A 21642-nucleotide genomic window follows, 5' to 3' on the forward strand; every position below is an offset into this window, starting at 1 on the left:
TCCAGACGACATATCCTCTGCATTTGCATGGGCTTTTATTGCAAAATATATAAATGGAAGTGAAGGTTTCTTTGTGTTTATATTAGCATCACGTGTTGAGTGTCGGAAACATTGGGTGAAAATGTTTCTCTTTCCTTTGCATTGTGTGTGATTCAACATATATTTGATTTTCCAATTATTTAAAATGGAATGTTAATAATATTAAAATATTAATAATTCATGGTTCATTCTTTGAAATCGTAATGTGTAATGTGGAAAAAATAATAAAATAAATACAAAATAATACTGTTAAACCTCTCAGATATTCATGTTTGGCTCTGTGTTTTGAAAAACACAACTCCAGTTTTTCACTTGATTGCTATAATTGAGTCACACCTTTTCATTTGCTGAAAATGTTCATTAAATGAAGAAAAATCTAGGTGCGAAGTTAATAATTCGTCCCACCAGTGTGTATTTTTAGACACAACTGGTAAACATTTTTTTTCCCTGTCCCGATTTAAAAGAAAAAAAATAATAAATCAGTATAATCAGCTTTCAGTTTGAAATGAAAATGAGCGTAATTTGACTCCAGGGATAGAAAATGTTTATCATAATGAATAAAACAATCCTTTTAATTATGACACCGAACATCAGTGCTGTCTAAAAATTCTCCAAATTGTCTTTGTTGTTTTTCTCCTGCGGAAATAAAGGCAGCGATTTTCATTCCTTGGATGTAGCGGCTCTTTATTCTCCTCATTATATGGCAGGTCACTCTTTGTTTCTCACCTGCAAAATGAATAATAAATGAATAGAGGATCAGTGCTCTTCATTACATCTGAGTTCTTATTTGAGGTATTATTAATGACGAGAGACGCTGGATGTCTGTTTTCTCCATCGGAGAGATTATTTCATATATTACACCTTGACAGTCGGCGGCGTATTGTTGACGCAGGGAGAAATATGAGGCGTCTGAATGAGCGGCCGTGTAATGAGCTGACAACCGCAGGAACCACAATCTTTAAGAGTTTATCAAACTCCTCGCACCTTCTAATTATAGAAAGCACAAGCCACCAGGATACATTTACATGTGATTTGATCTGGAGGAGAAAACCTCCCCATTAGCATCCTCCTCCTCCCCGTGAATCTGACAGTAATTGCAGTCCGTTTCTGTTGTTGAACACATTTAGCAAATTCGCCAGGTTATTACTGCGCCGTACAATCTGGGGAATCAAATAAATCACTTAGGTTATCTTATTAATTAAGTCAAAATAAATGTGCGAGAGCTAATTTATGCTCTCCAAATACCATGGGATCTTCTGCCGCAACTAATGGCAAAGTCTGACATTTCATAGTCTTAACAAATAACCTCAAGCGATTCGTTTAGGTTTTTTTTTTTACTTCACAACTCGTGTTCATTAATGCTCTTGTGCAAAATGATCAGGCAGATAACATGGAATCGATGTTGACTTTGGTGTATTTCATGTATTTCCTCTTTAACTTCCACTCTCATTAAATGTTAAATAAATGCTAAATGTTAAATAAATGATAAATGTTCTCATTGATCGATGTCATTGATCGATAAAATGTGAGTTGATTCTAGTCATTCTCGAAATCAAAGTAGCAAAGGAAGCTACTTTATCATGTGAAATATGCTATACTGGGCCAATGTTAATCGCTGTTTTTCGTATCTTAAGAATATTGCGTTTTACTTTTACTTCTTTTCCTCATTTCATCATCTTCTTTAAACCAAAAGTATGATAAGAGATGCATGTATGTTTGACCCCTATTTTTGTCCTTGCCCCTTGTAAAGCCAAAGCATGTGACCCACAAAATGAGCGAGAAAAGAAACTGAAATATTCTTCGAGTCCCATTGGTGGATTCTTAAATGCCGTGTGGTCGTTACACTCAAAATTCAAAATTTACTTAATAATTATGTTTTCCAATTTTGCAGTGAATGAAAATGTGTGAAATTAACTTGTATGACAATATAATAATAAAAGACTTGAAAAGGCATTCAAAAGTTTTAAGTTGCTTATAATGGAAATAAAAAAAAAAAATAATAATAATAATAATAATAATAAAATGGATTCAGGCAGTATAAAAACAACAACAAAAAATTTAATCCTCCACACTTATAAGATAAAAGCCAACCATTGAAATACAATTGAACTTTGTATTTAATAATGTGTGACACACAGTTAAATCTCACATAAATTCTTGAGCAACCTGTATGGATGGACAGGCTTCTTCAAGTAGACAAAGAGTCTTGGAGAAAGTGCACAGCGCATGCGCTCTCCTGCACTGAACCCTGGTGCCCCTGCCCTCACCCGCCCCTCAGGCCCTCAGTGGAATAACACTTGATCCAAAGCTCTTGAGTGTCTGTCCACGCCTCCCTTTTATAGCCTGTGGGCAAGTGAAGACCTGGAGCCAGCCGTGCTTATCTGACCCTAACCTTGGCGTATGGTGGCCTTGACCTGCACCTCACCCCTTCCTCATCCTCAGGGCTACATCTGTTCCCTTCCCCAGGACACCCAAGTAGTTAGTGATATTGAAACATCACCTTGGGGCTCCATTTGTTTTCTCTGGAGAGGTCAGTGAAGGGTTGTCATTAGTACTGAACTTGATCCTCTGCTTCCCCATAAATTGGTCTGTCCGTGCAGCAAGTGAACGCGCTGTAAATAATGAGTGGATAACGCCGAACATGAAACTGAATCGCTAAACTGTCATTCTATACTTTCCTCTTTGGGTGTTATGGATCCACTTGTTCCCAGCCACTTGTGCAATGGAGAGGAGTTGTCGGGAGAAACTAGTGTCACATTATAAGAGGCCAGGATTGACGTCCATTAGTGGTGCGAGGATGCACTGAAGCGGTTGATTTTGGGCGCAAAAAATACACTTCTCAAGCCATCCTTTTGCTTCATCTTTTAGAAATATGTCACATGTTCTTGTTTTAGTCATCATCTTGCTGAGAGATTTTAACATTCAAGTGTCAGGTGTCCAGACCGGCTGGTTCACCTCGGCTCACCCTATGTCTTCCATCAGATCCATTAAACCATATTGTGGTCCGAACCGCTTTAAAATAATACCATTCACACTCCACTACCTTTTGAAAAATCCACACCTAAATCCACCTGAAAAACCCCATGCCAGCTCTAGAAGAACACACAAACTCCACATGGAAATGATCCACTGAAGTCCCCCTTCCTTTGAAATGCTCTCTTCCCACCTTCACTTCCTGGCGGACGTTCATCCATACAGACTGAAGCATCACTCTTTTCAATGCGTGAGTGGATCCTTTGTTTCTGATTTATTCTTTTTTACCATTAAGATCTTGATGATTTAGAGACAAATGAATTATTTAACCAAACGATGAGCTCCAGCTGAGCTTCTCTGCAAGGTGAGATCGGTCATCTACATTCAGCTTTCGCAAGTGTTTCCCACACGCTCGCAGTTTCTTTCATGGTGTTCAATTTGAACTCTGAGGTTTGTCAACCTCCTCCTGTAATTCTGGACATATTAAAAGACAGTAACTGAGTTTCACTTCAAGCATTGAGCTGCTGTTGTGTCAGTGGGTCAGCAGCTTTATTTATGAAGCAGAATTGATTTTAGCATTTTAAAAACTGTGTCCAAACACTAGTCTATGACATTAGCTATGATTATCTTTATTTTTTTTCCGTGGTGTTAAGGAATGCCTGCGAATGAGCTGACATTTCAACATCCTCCTTTCATTCTCCCCAGCACAATTGGGCATCCTTGCCTCGCTGACCTAAGCTTTGGTATTACCGTATTAATATTCATGAAGAAACTTTGACCGAGTCATGGTTAATAAATTAAAGGCTAGTTAACCAAGCGCGTGAAATATCTCATTCCTTCTGGTGTTTTTAATAAAATCTACAAATGATTCTGGATGGTTTATTCTTTCCGGTGGAAAAGATCAAATCAATGACCATTAAGGAAATCGGGATGATAGAAATTAATACGGAGGAGGAGGAGTATCATCTTCTCTGAGAAGGTGAACGTGTATTTGCCGTCTCTATCAATCCCGCGGTATCATATCGCACTGGAGTCAAAGGGTGGGCTAAAGGTTACAACTCTGAAACATGGCATTGATCCCAACACCTGACGACATCTCTTGCTTTGTTCAATGTTTTTGTCAATAACAGCTGCTCTTTCTTCCCTTGATAACGTCCCAAATAACATCTGCGTTCGCAAACATGAATTTCATATTTCATAGACAGCTGACAAAGAGGTGTTGTCCTGCCTCTGCATATCTTAAATCAGACCTAAGAGACATTTTTTAAAGAGAATGAATATCCACCCACGCTCTGTGGAAGGGCTATGGCATTTGTATGGTCGATGTGACCTTTCTCCACACCCTCTTAGATTAGGTGTGCGCCATAGAAAATTGCGCTCGCGGTGTAGTCCATAAATCATCGCAGGCTTTATATATATTTTTTTCCTTTAAAGAGCTATGTAAATACCACTGTACTAGCAAGGTAAACAACACTAACCCTGATACAAATAGAGTGAAAATTGAAGAAAAGCACCTTATTTTTCCACTGAAATTGCTTTTGAAACCCAGTGCTGGCACGTGAGATGAAGGAGCCATGAAATGATTTGTGCTGGGGGAGTAGAAATGGGTTGATGATAAGCACACTCGACACAGTTCCTGTGCTGGGGAGTTTCACCAATGATCAAAAATATCATTGCAGCACGTTATTTACTGCCATGTGGACCCCAAATGCAGCTAAATCTGAAGTGACAGCCGACCTGTGCAGTGGGTTTCGTTTTAGGGGACAAAGGCTTGCTAGCAGAGAACAATCGCTCTTGTTGGTGTGGTGTCAACCTTAAGGAATTTTAGCAGTGACAGGGTTCGGATTTTCCAACGTTTGGAGTCGAGGTCATCCATGTTTCAATGTATGTGTCAGCAGTTAGCACTGAGCGACTATTTCAAGGGGCAGGAGCCTTGATATGATTGGGAACCTTCAAAGAATGGAGAGAATAGCATAAAGGAAAGGAACAATATGAGCAAGTGTAAGTATGCAAACGCTTTATAAATCCTAAAAGAACCAAATTGCCATGTAGTAACCTTTTCACATTATGGATTTTATAGTTTTTTTTAAGGATACAGTTAGGAAGTTGATGTCCTTGCAACTGAATGATGGAACATTTCTATATGGACGACTGAAAGGAGCTCTGGATCCTCCCTTAGAAACAGGAAGTTCAGCTGCCCAAGAGTGGCTTAAAATAAAGGTACTACCTCTGCATATGATGGGGAAAACATTTGAGGCGGCTCATGCGCCTTGTCTGGATGCCACCTGGACACGTTCTTGGTGAGGTGTGGCGGACATGTCCCACTGGGAGGAGGAGGAGACCCAGGTCATGCTCGAAGAACTGTGTCTCACAGTTGGCCTGAGAGTTTCCCCAGAGAGGTACAGAGTGAGGGAAGTCTGTTCTGTCCCCGCCTAGTCTTGAATACAGTGAAGAGAACAAATGGCTGGCGCAAAAATGAAACTTTAGCTTCAGTAGACTGTGATATGGAAAAGGAACCTGATGCTCCACTTTACTACTCTGGGTAGTTGATGATGCAACTTGTTCACTGCTGACTTCATGTTTACCTGCCTCGTGAGCAAGACATTATATATTCTTGTCCCTTGACTATTACAGCCGAACACCGGTACATTCGTGTCCTCTAAGTGGTTTGTCAAAGTTCTTTATAAGGATTCTTGGTCGCCATCGTCCCCTTCAGTCAAACATAGCCTCTTGCTGAAGACCCAAACTTCCACACAAGTGTTGCTGTGTTTGCCAAGTAGACCTCTCTAATACCTGGTAGGAGCAACAAGAGTTTATTGAGTCGTCATGATCACGATCGCTGCGGCGGACACAGCTTGGCAGCTCGAGGCGTCTGAGTGCTGAAGAATCACTCCCACCGCGTTGTAAGCCGACCTGCCGGAGAGAAAACAGTTTCATTTCAGCACGTCGGACTATTGATGCCTGCAGTATATCCCCTGTTATCTAATCAAACAGCACTGGTCAGTTATGATGCCAGCTCCTAAATCCACAGCCGTCTGTAAAGCTGTGGGGGGAGATTAACCGCTACTGCGCCAATGTCCTGCATTCAAAGACTTCCTCTTAAGATCTTTTTTTCCTGGAAAGTACAGTTATCCATGCAAGCAAGCACAGACAGACACATACTGCCTAAAGTAAGAGTCCTTCATGCTGTAATGGGGCTATCACAAAGACCACACAGCTTGCATTTTGGAAGAAGACTCCATGTTTTCCAAACCCTCTTTGTCTGCAACCAGTGGGATATCTCAAAGAAGCAAAGAGCCTCAGTGTTTTTGCTCTGTAGGTGCCTTGTGTTTTAAGATCTCTGCTCAGCAGAGTAGAATAAGAGCTGTCAAAGATTGGCCAAAGACATTTATCTTTGCTCTCGTGGACGGCAGACGGACCACACAGCCCAGCATATCCCGCCTTTATCGGTTCACTTCATTATATTCCAAACAGCAGACTGTCTTGTGCAAGAAAATAGCTCTGGGCACATTTTTAATATTTATATTTTAGTCTGCTGAGGCAATAATGATATTAGGGAGCTGACGGAATTCTCCGCCCAGCTGGACATGTTAATTGAGGAACCAGGTTTCAAAGGCAAAGTTCACGTATGCAGATGGTGGGACAATGCGAGATGGCAGACCTGGGTCAGTGTCATTTCAGTGTTATTCCTTGATGGCACTGTTTTTGAAATGACTCTTTTTTTTTTTTCTCCTCATGTTTGCCACTCTCTGGTCCCTGAAGTCTGTGTCTTCAGGGCTGGTCCTACATCACTGTGTCCTTGACGTCGGTTGGACTGCTATTTTTTATTGAGGAGAAAAATGTGTCAGCTGACAAAAAATACGAGAGAGTTGCTTATGTAGTAGTCGCAATTACAATTTGCTTTTATGAAATATATTTACTAATATATGTTTTACTGAGTCATAATTTGACATTTTAGTGAGCAGAGATGAATCTATTTTTCTTTAAAAAAATACTCGATTACTTTAATATTTCCTTTAATGAGCAATGGTCCTTGTGTGTCTGTGAATATAGATAGTAAATATGCTTAATGGGACGTGGTTTTATGTTTACGTGGTGGTTGGAAAAGTTGGTCTTAAATGTAAATTAAATAATCATATTGCCCTCACAACTTCATCACACCACATCTAGATAAACAGACTTATATCCTTTATTTGTCCCACTAATTTATATATTTTTTAGCTATTTATCATATGAATAACAAGTACATTTGTGTGGAAGACAATTCATTAAATGTGGGAAAGTCATGTTTTGATACAGTGCCGTCAAATACAACTACACTATTAGCACATTACATGAGCGTTGATTTTAAATTAGCACTCTTACGGTGTGGTTTCTGCAAATGGTACCTTATATGTTACAGATGTTTCATTACAGAACATGAAAGCATGTCTATTTTCATATGGAAGTTTCACGGAATATATGTATGTTATATATGTAGGATCCTTGATGGTGTCTATATATATATATATATATATATATATATATATATATATATATATATATAATAAGTCATACTTCTACTAAGTGTGTTTTATTAAGCTCATTCGGTTTTATTTTGCTACTGCAGTGCTACAACAGTGGAGTGACTCCTCTTTCAGTGAAAGTCCAGGGAAGACTAACAGATGGTTTTTTCTTAAGTGAGATGGATTCTGTCAGTCCGCACATCTACATCAAATTAGAGCAGCCAAAAGCAAGTTCTCCCCCCACCCTGGCCATACACCGGAAAGCAGGTGTCTGCTTAATAATTTGGTCAAAGATCAGTGAGTTAAAGGTTGAGGCCAGGGCCAGAGAGGCATGGGGTCATGCTGGTGCTCGGGAGGTGGTGAGACATGATCTCCTCAAGTCTGGAACAGCCAAACCCCAAGGTCATCCATTAGTGCTCTGGCCCATTGGTGCTGGAAGACCCACAATAAATTTACTGTGCACCCTTAACCCTTTTAATACTCACCATGACCCAGATGAGGAGATCAGCTCCCTCGGGGAGGGGCACATTACATTATTAGCACGGTGCATCCGTTGACAGCCATTATATTCTGATGGTGTGTCATCAGCACTTCACACTGTAAATACTTCAGCAGGGATAATAGACAGGAGGCTATTTACATCAGACGGTGAGTTCTTTGCTTTAATAACGCCACATTAATTCTCCTAATGTTAGTGAGATTCCATCTACTCCTCCTGCAGTTGGATAGCCTGCAGACTCTCCCCCGTCTGCGACCAGCTTTGAACAAATGATACTGTCAACAAATTCTCCAGGAACACCTGACGGATTATTATCTGCTCATTCAGATGATAAACGCCTTTGCTAGCTTCCAGTGCGACAGCTGAGACAAAGTGAAGCTGCGGGAAAAAGCAGGAAGAAATGTCAATAGTGTCAACCACTCCCTTTAAATAGGCCTCTCCTATGATCCCTCGCCATCTTGCCTGTCAAACCTTTGCAGGTGTCAAGACAGAGCGTCGACAAAAGATATTAAAGTGACATAGTGTTGACAGGAAGAAAAGACATTCCAGTTTTCACCCCTCTCAGGACAAGCGCGCAGCCGTCACCTCGGCCCAGACAGAGGCACTAATGAATCAAGCAACACCTTAACTTGTGCAGCGCGGGCGACTTTTGGCCAGGGGGCAGACATATAGTGTCACTGATAATGGGATCCTGTATTGGACCGCTGTTGATTTGATGTCCACTGTAACCTCTCCCTTGGCCTGCCATTTTGACACAGCTTAATTTGCCCCTTGCTCGTAAAGACATCCTGTTAGAAGGTGTTGCACAAGTGTTGAGTCGCCAAGTTGCCAGGTTACCTGTTGAAGCTGTAAAAGGGAAAGGATGGTTTTGGAAAACTGTATAAACACATGGCTTCAGCCATGGGAAAGTAGTGCATTACAATAACGGTGTATGAATACTGTGTAAGTCGGAGGAGGTGGATCAGAAAAGTGTGACTTTATAACAGTGTTTTATTTGGACTTGATACTTTGCTCGCCATGTCTTATACTTCTTTGTAACTGCGTTATTTTGTGTGACTAAGTAAGACAATGTCTTTAATGGAGCAATTAAGAGTTTCAAGTACGCCTTCATGGCGACACCTTTACATTAAAAGCTGTTCTTCAGGATCCCCCTTTCACACATGTATACACACGCTGGATGGGAATATGCCTCCCCCACATTCAAGGCTGGTAGCTTCTTTATCTGACCTGTTCTCACACTGTTCCATCTCCACGTCACGCAGCCAGTCTTTCACAGCAGCAACAATCACACACTCACGCCTCAAAAAAGGACCTCTTGCTCCCTTCGCCAACCAATTAAAAGCCATCTGGGCTCAGATATGCAAGGAAGCTGTTGCAGAACTGACAGTTTTAAGATCAGCTCTTGATGAACTTGACTTAAGTATAAGAAGTGAGCCCAACCCTGAGAGAAAAGATGTTTGGCTAATATCATTTTAATATTGTTTTTGTCATTTCTGGTCACAGCACAGTTTAGAAACATGACAGAACAAGCCATTTCTTTTTGAAGCTGCCATTCAAGTGTGTGATTCTGTATGAACTTGAGGTCACAGATTCCCAGTGGCTGCGTAGGGCAGGGAATGGAGACCAGCAGGGTTCAAACCCGTGGGTCACTGAAGCTTCTGAAGTGGCCAGTCAGCTTGGTCCCAGGAGGGATGATAGTGACGGATTCACTGGTGTTTTCTCAAGGTCCACTGATCCCGCCTGCAGAGACACCGACCCAGAGCCTGGAGAAATAGGAAGCGGTCCTCTCATCTCTTGTTTACTGAATTCCAAAAAGAGGGGCAGTCTGGATGCGGTCCAGAATGCCCGGATATCCACGGAATCCAGACACAACCTCATGGGGGCGCTGTATGCCTCATTTGGTTCTAGCTTCCTATGTAATCGGCATTGGAACACACCTACCGCAGTTTTTAGAGGCAATAAATACAAATTTCAAAATGTTACAGGCTTCTTTGTCCATTCCAAAAAACAATATAAATTCTGTTTCTCTATCACATAATGAAGCCTTCAAATGTAAATATCTAAGCAGCTATTTGTTTGGGCAGTTGCCTCCTTCTAAGTCTAGCTAAGTAGCAAGGCGTACATCCTGCTAATCCAAATAGCAAGTCCGGGTACGTGCCTGCTGTGGCTCTGGTGCTGCACTTCCCCTGTGCCTGACATTGTTCTGGGCAGAAGATCCAAGAGCTCTTGCTGTGTTATGTACTTAGTTGAGGTCACTGTGGTCATTGTGAGGGTCTTATTGGCACCGAGGCCTCCTCTGATGATGGGGCTTCTTTTCTCATGCTCAGCTTTGAGAACGTTGTACGAGTTAACCCCAATAAAGACGAGGAAATCAAGCATGCGCAAATCATGTCTGCTGTGTGGCGTGCAAACACTGACCATGTCAACCTGACCATGTCTCGGGTGTTTTTTCTGGGTTTCCGACCTTATTTGTTGCCTCAAAATTAAAACCATCACCTTAATCTCAAAAATATCACGGAAACAACTTGGATCATTTCAGCCTCCTCGGGATCTAGAAGCGACTCTCAACCTGAACTGAAGTTTCCGTGATTCTTTCTTCTCTCCACTCTCTCAGATTAGCACACCTGCATTGCAACAAACACGTTCAAACCCCCCCAACACCAATTTTGTCAGAAGTTGACAATGTCTTGATTTAGTTGTCTCGCCGTTCCGGCCAGTTTTCCCCGCTGCGCTAATGTGAACAGGACTTCCTGCTGGGAACCAAAGAATACCACTTCACGGCAGCCACATAGCTGGCAGCTTTTATTTATGGCGCTACCAAAATGAAGGGGTATTAGTGTCCAAACATTTCACCATGCTCCTGCAGCCACACACAAAAGCCACTGATTTCCAGCAAATCTTCACTCATTTTATTCAAACGAGGGATACAGAAGGAACACACTTACCACTCAGAATACCTGCAAAAATAGGAATTTCCGCTGAAAGATTCACAGGAATTGCTGTTTATTTTGTGGCACTTTGTCATCCAAAAAAAAAAAAAAAAAAAAAAGAAATATTCTTTAAATGACACTTGAGTGTTCCACAATCGCACCAGCCTTTTTTCCGCCGACTGTGTTTTGCTCAATTGTACAAAACATTGTGCTTGGATAGATGCTATTGAAAACAGTCTTTTTATATCACTGCAGAAACTGTGGATTTCAAGTGTCTGCACAAAATACTCTGGCTACTATTTCGCCATCCAGACTGCCTGCTGTCTTGTTAACCCATGAATTTTGAGTGGATAGCTCCCATTAGATAGCGGCACTGCCGGTGACTCCTCTTGGCTTTTCAGTTGGGAGCAGACTGAGGCGGAGTGCTCGCCTGGCCCGCTGTTGCACTTTGCCTGGTCTCCGTGTCCACGACCTCATCAGTGCAGACACCGTCTGTCCTGGTGTCTCTGCCACTCACCTCCCTACTCTTCATCTGTCATTCCTGCCCTTCTGCAAACACACTCCTTTGACATTTGGAAAAACTCTGGCATTCACCCTGCGTATGGATTTTTGTTGATTATGGCTTTCTGTCGGGGAAGATTGCACACGTTATTGACTTTGCAATCCCATGACTATTTGCATTTTCCCCCTCCAGTTGAAGATCAAGTCCAGCTATAATATTTGGTCCAGTATCTCATAACTTTGTCGTTCTATTATATATTTTAACTCCCCTTTGGCCATAGACCTTTTTCATGCCCCGGGAGATCTGCAGTCTGTGATGTCATGAACACCACCTGCGCTCCCTGCTGTCCCCTAATTCCACAATAGAAGCACTGTGACCACACAGGTTAAAGTCTTACTATTTTTCTTTTGTCCGTGGAAGACATAGTTCATTGTGGAAATGTGTCGCTTGAGATTTTTTTTAAAAAAGGCCTGGAGAAGAAGGACATGTACCAGAACAACAAGATTTTCTTCTAGTATAATATCATATATATATACATATATACATATATTGAAAACAAGTGTTTGAATTGCAGTTGACTTTTGACACATTTGGTTACAAAAAAATACTGGAATGGAGCAAGATCAGATGTATATACAGTTTTTGGTGGTGGAACCTGGGAGGTTTTTGTCGCAGATTTATGTATAAACATAACATGAGCTAGTGTGGCTCCAGCAACCCTGTAGCTTGTGGTCCTTTCCTCTTGCTGACTCTTGAATCATTGAAGATGTTTTATCGAGTTGGTGTGTTTTTACAATGAGCTTCTTGGCGGAGATGTGCACTGCCCAAGTGCCTTTCTAGTTTAGCATGCAAAGCTTGACCTGACAAGCAAGGGTCGCTGGACAGCAGACAAGTGACCGCCTTTGACAGCTTTCAAGAATGACTCAGCAAGTCACCGATGAGGTAATGCATTTCAGAGAGGAACATAAGAACCCACATGATCACAGTGATTAGGGCTGTGTCTTGGCAGGAATCTGGAAATACAATATGTATTTCAGTTTACCGATACAGGAGTGACGGGATGATAAATTGCGATATATTGTGAGTTAATAATAATAATAATAATAATAATAATAATAATAATAATAATAATAATAATAATAATAATAACAGCCATTATTTTAGAGCAAAAAAACAAAATCTACAGAATGTCTTAATACACCTGAAAAATGCAAATATACCAAGTATTTATTCATAAAATATTGATATTGTGCATTTGTAGTATTAACATTCAAGGAAGTACAATTTTTAGTCCTACTGTGCTTGTGATGCGTGTGGCGCCTTTGATAAACAACGCTTTCCTCATGAAACATTTAAACAATGTAATGAAACTATGAAAAACATGTAGCAAACATGGTTTAATGCTACCGAGTTGAACTCACCAGTGGGTGCAGTACAAAGGGGGTTCAGTCTTCCCCGGATATAAGAGAATAAATAGTGCAAAAACCAACAATTTTATCTTAAGGCATTTATTCATTTTCAGTCAATGCAGTCGTTTATTTCCTTATGTTACCCAGCTGCATCAGCTGGGACACCAGGGATCCCATGACATTTCATGATCAGAAGTTTTTGGAGCTGCTTCCGAACTGGCTCAAATTACTCTTGTAGCAAACCAGTCGATGACATAGAAATATTTATCTACCTTTTGGTCAGAAAGATGCGTTCTGATTGGCTATGTCTTAGCCAGATCATATTCAGCAGTGGATCCTCATTAAGTTTTGTCTTTCTTTATGTTTACATTTGCATATGAAAGCACTGAGAATCACAGTTCATGAGGGAAAAAAAACCAGTACAATGCTCCTTAAAAGTGAAAGTAAAACAATGAACCCCCTTCTGTCTTGATACTGGAATCTTCTGGAGGGTCAAAGAGGAGCAACTTGACTTAGCAGGCCAACATGAGTGGGCCCCGCCCTTCTCCAGGGGGGCAGCCATGGACCCTTCCATTAGAAGCTGACCCCCACGTTGCCGTGGTCCGGCCCCAGTTTGGGTATCACATGGATCTGCCTGAGACAGACTGCTCATTAAAGCCTGCTGCCCACAGTCGGATTAGGGCTTTTCATACTTTATCCTTTCCACTGACAACTGACAATGGGCTGCGGTAGCTGCTTCAAATGGAGTGTGCGCATGAATCATGGATTTATAATTGCTCTTTCATGATGAGAATATTGGAAAATCTAACCGCATGCTCAATCCAAGCAATTAATTGGGGTCTATTTTCAAGGGCACATTGCTACACTATACAAGAGCAGGAGCGCTGGTAATGAGCTGCTTTCTGCAGTGCACCTGTTTGCACACTTCTGCTGCTAACCTTTACCTAGCTGGATACTTTTACTCAAAGTTTGTGTGCAGTTAATACACAGCGGAGGGGCCTGTTACCGAAGCTGTGTTTAAAGTGCAACCCCATTAACAGTGGCAGCTCGGTCCTCAGTGGAGGCTCGCTATAGGGTTTGATCCAGGTATGGAGCGGCGAGGAGGAGACGCAGCACATCCTCCTCCTGTTTACCAGCTATTTTTCATTGTCTCCTGCCGCATCATTCCAGTTTCTGTGACCATTTTAACTGTCTCTTTCACTTCACATGCTGCATTCAAGGCGGTAGTTAACAGACCTCCATTAGACTTTTCAAACTACTCAAACTAAGTTGTTATCAGTCACTAAAATTCTTTTTGCCTTTGTTTATCAGAAGTGGCAGATTTATTTTAACAAAATGAAATCTAAAAACATTCTTTCGCTTATCTCAGCATGATTTTTGTTAATAATACCAATGTAAACCACTGTCAACAGTTAGCTTTATTTACCAGTCAAAAAACAAAGAAAAAAAAAAAGAAGGAAAGCTCATTATAAGTGTGAACAACACCGTGGTTATTTGCATACGTAGTGGAGCGTTTTCACACTCATCCGTAATAAACTCAACCAGACAAGGAACCAGGTATTTTTTTTCTCTAAAGGTGCTAATGAACTGAGGATTTAATGATTATTCTCCTCTGAGTTTTCCGCCACTCATAACAATGCTTTGGATGTTTAGATTAGCTGAATGTTGTGTTCAAAAAGCAAATATGAGAAGTCTACATCAGTACATTTTTATGAATTTGAGTTTCTTCAAATTAATATGATGTGGGTCATTTCAGCTCTAAATATTTAGAATTATAATGTATTGTCTCGGATTCAAACCCGTTTTTACCACTAGCCTGTTTCCCATGAAAAATTGATCAATATATTGATCTAAAAAATTGTTTAGAACAAATGCCCATCATTTTAATGATAGATTGATGTTTGTTTTCAGAGTCCTGAAGTATTCAAAGCTGCTCTCGAGATCATCTCTAAAGCCACAGGGGGACCAAAGCAGAGGTAAAAGGCATTTGCATTCAGACAGTTAAAGGGACATCAACAGAAGAAAAAAAAAAGAGAGTCAACAAACATTTTTAATTGTAGTTTAGCCAGGCGTGAATCTTTCCGTCCCCATGGGCCTGGTCTTTATGTTGTTCTCTTGCACCGTCATGGTCCCGTGGTAAAGTGCACCAAATATGAATTTAGTTAATTAATTTGGTTTCGCAAGCAGCGGAGGAACTCTTTTGGAGAGCTGTCAAAAACGGAAAGAGGCCAGAGAAAAGAACTGAAACTCTGTTAGCAACGCAATTAAACTCTGGTAATGAGGTCAGACATCAGATCCAGTGCAAGTGATATCATTACGCAGTCTGAACGGATGGGTCGCTCCAGCTGCCATGTTCTTACTGTGGGATTAGACCCGCCGTCCTGCGGGCGGCCCTTTTTACTCGCCTGACCCCTGCCTGCCTCAGCGGCACCAGCCACCCCCTGGGCTCCTGGGGGCCAAAGCCCCCCAGCTCTGGTGCCTGTGGCACCAACGGGGCTGAAGAGAAGTGAACTGTGCTGCCACGTGGGATGACAGGACTTGCCATCCCATTAGGAAGCCGAGAGACAGGCAGGCACCAGCACACACAATCCGCTCTGTGTTGCCAACTCTGAATTACTGGGTTCCTCTCTTTCTGTCAGCTCATTTGTAAAAACCAACTGACAATGACAAGGTGATAAAAGGACATTGTATCAGTGGTTAAAGGGCCCTGCGTGATTTCACCGACGCCTATATCTAATTTGGCCCACCTTGGTGCCCCCTCTCTGGACAGGCGCTCCTGTTTGATTCACTCGGACCGCGGGTCAAACCTCTATACTAGATTGAAATAATGAAACATAAGGATTATGTTCTAATGTCTCCCACCCCCCCATTGTCCGGCGTCTCGTCTGCAGACTCTCGAACAGGAGTCGGCTTAATTTGTCCTTTCTTATTCGGTCTGCTTGTGTGTTTTGTGCTGTTCTCTTTTTGTCTCTGGTGATTACTTTGAGGATATTGTTATGACATTCAGCAGCAACAATAATTCTTCTGTTCGAATTCATATCAATTAGTAGCGGACGCTAATTCAAACTGACGGCACAGTGTATCTTGAAAGGCTTGCAAGGATGTTGTGGCGGCAGCATCACTGTGCAGCCAAAAGCCACCCTCCTTTCCCCTTTCTTCCCCCTTTCCTGTCTTTCAGTCCACAACAAGGGGCTGGAGCAGAGGGGGCAATACGAGTCGGAGCCAGTACTTTGATAATTAGTTATTGATTGAGAACAATGACATGGCATACACCGTTGTATTAGCTCGACGCCAGTAGGTCGCGACACGGAGTGCAGCCATCAAGAAAGGAGGGCCAAAACATGCCTGACTCCCTTAATAAGATATTCCTTCATGTTTTTCTCTTTCATTTCCCTCCTCTCTTCCCTTCCTCGGGCACGTTAGCCGTCGGCTGCATGGGGTCAAAAGTATTAATGCTTGTGCACAAATGAGCGTCAGATGAAGGAGAATTTAATTAGATGATGTCCAATGACGCTTGGTTTAACCATGCGGCGGTGTTTCATTCAAGGCTTTCCATTTCTTGCCTCGGGAATTTCATTCTATGAGGTCGTATAAATTCATGGAATTGTTTGTAAATCATGATATTTGTATTTATTTATTTGATCCTTACCTAAATCAATTCAGGTCCTTTGATCTATTCACTCTCATCTTGCTTCCTTTGAAGCTGTTTTTTTTTTCATTTAATGCAATGTGAGATAGAATGTAAAACAATGTGCTGCAATTGAATATTTCCCTGTAATGAAGGTACATGCAAATGTTAAGTTTTGACCATACACTGTTGTGCGCGTCGGTCCGTGGTTGTCTCTCGATATGAGCTCTGTGATGTACCTGTCCAGGGTGTCCTCCCACCTTCCGCACAAAGATGCTGGGCAATGTTGGTGACCTGTGAGGTGGAAAATTACTGTTTGGAAGATGTGAAGGTCACAAACTGGTCAAGACTTTGGTCAAGACTTTGCTCACATTTATGCGTAGGAATGTGTTGTGAAACAGGATGTGGAAATAAGTATTCAAGTATTTTTTGTTTTCACCTATATTTATCAACTCAATTTTCTCCCACCATTCAGTGTTTTTCCTTCTGACTGTTTAGTTTTTCCAATTGAGTGTATGTGGGGTATGTGACAGCTCTTTGTCTTCCATTGTACCTCACATTCTGTGTGCTACTCTGTGAACACCCAGCACTGTTTCAAATATAACTCTATTTGGAGACTAGTCAGATTCTGTTCATTGAAAAACTTCCAGAACACCTGCTACTAACAACTGAATGATTTTAGTTTACTTATCTCAGCACCCAAGATAGTTTACTTCATGTCTATGTCAAGACCTAGTACAGTGTCCAAGCTTAGTTAAGGACACATTTGTTTCATAGGTTTGGAGGGGCGGGGCCTATTCCAAGTGCTTAAGGCGAAAGGTGAGGGACACCCTGGACAGGTCGCCCAGCCATGAAAGGTTGCAGCCAGACAACCACTCACATATATAACACATGGTCAATTTAGACTCACCAAACTGATGTGCTCAGTGACGGTCGGTGTGACTAGTTTTCTGTAGCAACCCATGATGGGGAACAGAGGGTCAGAGTTTAAACAGGCTGATGTTCGAAATGTTCTCTTGCAAGTGGTGCTGCTTCAGTTTGGACCGATTGAGACTGGACATATACTACAAGTGAATGCAGTTATTAGCTTTTCAGCCAAAAAGAAAAGGAAAAAGAAATTCCCATGAAGAAATCATTCTAAAAATGCCAGTGATGATCAACATAATAAACTCAAATAAAGCAATAGGCTATACCAATGAACTGAATAAAATATTTGATCTAGTTTTTGATCATCTCATGTCTTAAATTCGCAAATCATTTTAGACAAATTCAATCACTTTGTTTTGGCCAAGCAAGTAGACATAGAGGGACTGAGATGGCCCCGAGCCTTGGGTTTGACCCATGGTTTAGTCTGTCATGTTGTCACGATAGACTCCATCCCTTTTAAAATATTTTGTTTTCATTCGTGAAGGCGACGTCTCAACATCAACCTATTTTCAAAACTCCTGTCTGCTACTGAAAACCATGAGCAGGCTGCGTTTCCTGCGTCGCCACTGCTTCCCGTCCCGTGCTCGTACCTTAAAACGTAAAGCAATTAGTCCGTCTCAACGCTAATGCCATGCTCGACGTCGGCGTGAAAGACGCTCCCTAACCGTCTTCACCTGATCCGTGGCCTGCGCAGATCCACCTGGCATTAAACAGACGGGGCAGGAGCGTCAAGTCAACAATGGAGGACTGTCAGCTGCGACAGTAGGGCACGGCTCGAGCATCACGGCTCTGACAGCCGGGGCCTCCGAGGGTAAACTGCTTTGCTGGAACTAATTAAACAGATGAAGTTATGACATGAATATGCAGATGTTGTTTACATTTTACCATATGGTATTATTTCAGGTAATAACGCACAGGAGAGCTTTCCGTCTCATTAATGTGAAGGGAAGGAGTGAAAAGACTGTCTATCAAGAGACTCTCGGAGCGTGCTGGTGAAAATATGATCAGACTGACAAGGGAGGAAAATCTATTTCAAGCCGCTCAATTAACATATATGTTGATCATCTATTTGATTCAAATTGTTAGCGTGCGCGTCAAATGGGCTCCGCTTTTTCTGATCTGCTCGTCTCACTTCTCATTAAAAGTGTAAAAACCATTACAAATATAATTGTCGGTCTTATTAGCGGGGAGACAAATGCGTTGAGGACTGGATAAATAGTTGCCTTGCAGTTTTTGTTGAAGCGTTTAACTTCGATATTTCTTTGTTAAAGTAGCTTTCAAGTTCTTTTGGGCTGGACTGTGTGCAGCTTTGCTATTCCCCCAGAGCCGCTGCTGTGAGGTTAAGAGGGAAAGGGCTGATGGAGTCGCGTTTAGTAAGAAGTGTGGGATCACGGGGGCCAGCTGGCGGGGTGATGGGAAGCGTAATTGTGCCCGCTGTGTGGATAGGGTGGGGGGGTGAAAGGATGGGGTGAGAAGCCCTGGAAAAAGGGAGGGGCGTGGACACCTCAATTACCTGTGCTCCCCCTGACCCTGCTCTCCCTTCGTCTCTCTGCGGGCAGACCCGGTGTCTGAGAGGCGGGGCGCGTTTCCACAGGCACATGCACTTCCCCCTCCTTTGTTCCACATAGCATTAGCTCCTCTTTTCGAGTCGCGGAAACTTAATTGCAACTGTCTCCAACAAATTCATCGCTTGTTAAAAGAACAGATCCCCACTTTCTTAAACGCATATATTCTAGAAAAATATGTGGAATGTATGGAATTTTTTTATTGTGTTTAAAGTATAATAAAATAAAAAATCTTAAATGAAAATACAATATATATTATATATATATTGATGCTAAGGTTAGCATTACTGCTACTGATGCTAGTTAAGTGTTTATGTTTTGTTTTTTTCTCTTGATGAAGATGACACAAGATGAAGAGGCAAAGTGGCAGTGCAGTCGTTCCAACAGAATGTTTTTTGTCATTTTTGAAAACAGCCTTCACAGATGTGTGAGCCAAGGAGACTGCAGCTCTTTATTTTCCATGAAGATTCACTCCAAGAAAATGTATATAAAAGCCACTTGGCTTTAGCTAAAAACAACTTCCACTTTTAAATGGAAGCCAAAAATGAAAATCAAACTACACGTCAGTAAAATAGAGCAACAAAGGATGCATAATCAGTGATCAAAAAAGAAATGAACTAATAAATAAATAAAATGTTACTGCTCCATGCTACTCAGAAATTAAAAAAAAAACACTATGTATATTGCTAAAAAAGATCTGAATTAAATGAGAAAAATCCACAGACATGAGTTTTATTTTTTATAAAATAAACAATAATAACTCCATCCTATTTTAATATTTATTTAGTTCTGAGCGTCAACTGAAAATTTCCCAGGCATGCTTTACTGTATATATTTCTGTGTATATAAAAGCTAGCATGCTTTATAATGCTGTGTATTTATGACAGTACTATTATACACGAAGAGGAAGTGAGAATAAAAATATACACCAAAAAGCTACCAGATGTGACTTAACATTCAATGATGAAAGTTATGCGAATTGAAAATAACTATATCAAAGTTTGTGTGGTTTATTTTGTTTTGTCTTTTTGAAACATTGTCGCCACAAATCACTGCTGTTTAAAAATATAAAAAGGCATTTTAAAAAGTACTTGGATGGTGTGAGAAAATCACTGCTGACAAAAATGTAAAAATTTTTTTTGTAGATAAAAAGGATTTTTAATTCAATTCTTTTCCTTCCGTTCTTATCAGGACGGCGCTTGTCCTCCTAGGGATTTCAGATTAAAGCGACAACAAAATAAAGTCGCCGCTTAAACGTATTCATCAGGTAACATGCAGCTGTCAGAGTGTATTTTGGTGGTCCGGTTTGGGATAATACAGTAAGTGACAGAGACTGGTGTAAAATCAATACTTCACAGGAGTGTGATGTCTTAATAAACTCCCCGTGTTGTTCAGACAGGAAGGCTAGACGTGTACGACGAGCACTACAGCGCCGGCCATTGTGGTGCTGTCAAGCCCAGCCTTCAAAAGCAGATGAAGCTGTCAGATTATTAATATATTTATACTGACAGGCCCCGAGTCCACCCTGGAACCCTCCTCTCTTTGAAAAAATATGCTCCGCTTCAAAGAAAGGGGCCAGAGGGTTGGATGCAAGGTCAAAGGCCAAATACATTTTGAAAGCAAATTCTCTTCCTTGTGCAACCTGTTTTTATTGCCGCCGCTCCCCTCCTCTGCCACGGCCATTCAGCTGAAACTTAGGCTGAATTGGCAGCAGCTTTCAAAGCGCTTGGCAGCCTGGTGATCCTCAGGAGCTCTCAGCTGACACCTCTCCCGCTCTGTCTATGCTCAGGGGTCAGCGCGAGCCCTGACTCCCAGGACCCACTCACTCAGGCGCTACCACGAGTCAGTCGCGGCCACCGAAATTAAAATGTGAAAAGCAACTGAAGGCATTCCTCGCCCCCCATGGCATTCTGCTTTCTGCGTGACAGTTCCTCCGAGACCGAGTCTTCTTTCATGTTTCTCTTCTCCCTTTAGATTATTTAACAACATGTGAACAGAGCTGTCAGGAAGTGACAAGCTTGATCGACAGAGCAAGGGAGTGCCACTGCCAACATGGGGTTCAATTCGATTTTCTGCGTGTTCAGTAAGACTTCAGCCAGTTATTGCTTTTGCTTGATGTTTTTTGATGGATCAATTATCCATTGTAACATGTTGTGAAGCCAAACATAACTGCAACTCTGACACCTGTCACAGTCTTCTATTAGAGTGAGGAAATTGAAATAATTTAATGACAGCTAATTTAGTCTTTGTTTGGAATCTCATTATGAGCGCGGTAATTGTGTTGTAGGAGTGAGACGCTGCAAAGTTGCTGGAGCCTTTTAATATTCCACAGTAAAAGCACCAGGCGGTTTATCAGATTCAGACTACAGTCGACGTGAAAGAAGTGGAATGAAAGATTGCACCGGATTGAAAGTGATTTTGTTAAAATGAAGAAAAGATCAAATTGCGATAGAAGTGTTTCCTCATTTAGGAGTTGGTATTTTCAGTACTGATGGTAAATATTACATTCCTTTCTTCTTATGAATATAGTAATAATAATAATAATAATAATAATCTTCCCTCATGCACAAAATCATATGTATCGTCATCATTATTTGCGCATTTTTCATATTTGTTTTGAGTATTTTATTCATTTTACTTCTTTAATATGAAACAAATAACTTCC

General features: G+C 41.4%; 1 long non-coding RNA gene across 4 annotated transcripts in view; it reads left to right on the plus strand.

Annotated features, from left to right (window-relative positions):
- Positions 1-21642, plus strand: part of LOC128770935 (uncharacterized) — a 128834-nt gene that overhangs the window by 46595 nt on the left and 60597 nt on the right. For 3 of the 4 annotated variants that reach the window (XR_008416562.1, XR_008416561.1, XR_008416560.1), the window contains exon 3: positions 14769-14833. This is a non-coding gene — a long non-coding RNA (uncharacterized LOC128770935). Of the gene's footprint in view, positions 1-14768; positions 18788-21642 lie in introns of those variants that run through there. The other variant, XR_008416559.1, reaches the window with a different exon arrangement.

Source organism: Synchiropus splendidus, chromosome 14 (genome assembly GCF_027744825.2).
Source record: "Synchiropus splendidus isolate RoL2022-P1 chromosome 14, RoL_Sspl_1.0, whole genome shotgun sequence".
NCBI classification, from domain to species: domain Eukaryota; kingdom Metazoa; phylum Chordata; class Actinopteri; order Syngnathiformes; family Callionymidae; genus Synchiropus; species Synchiropus splendidus.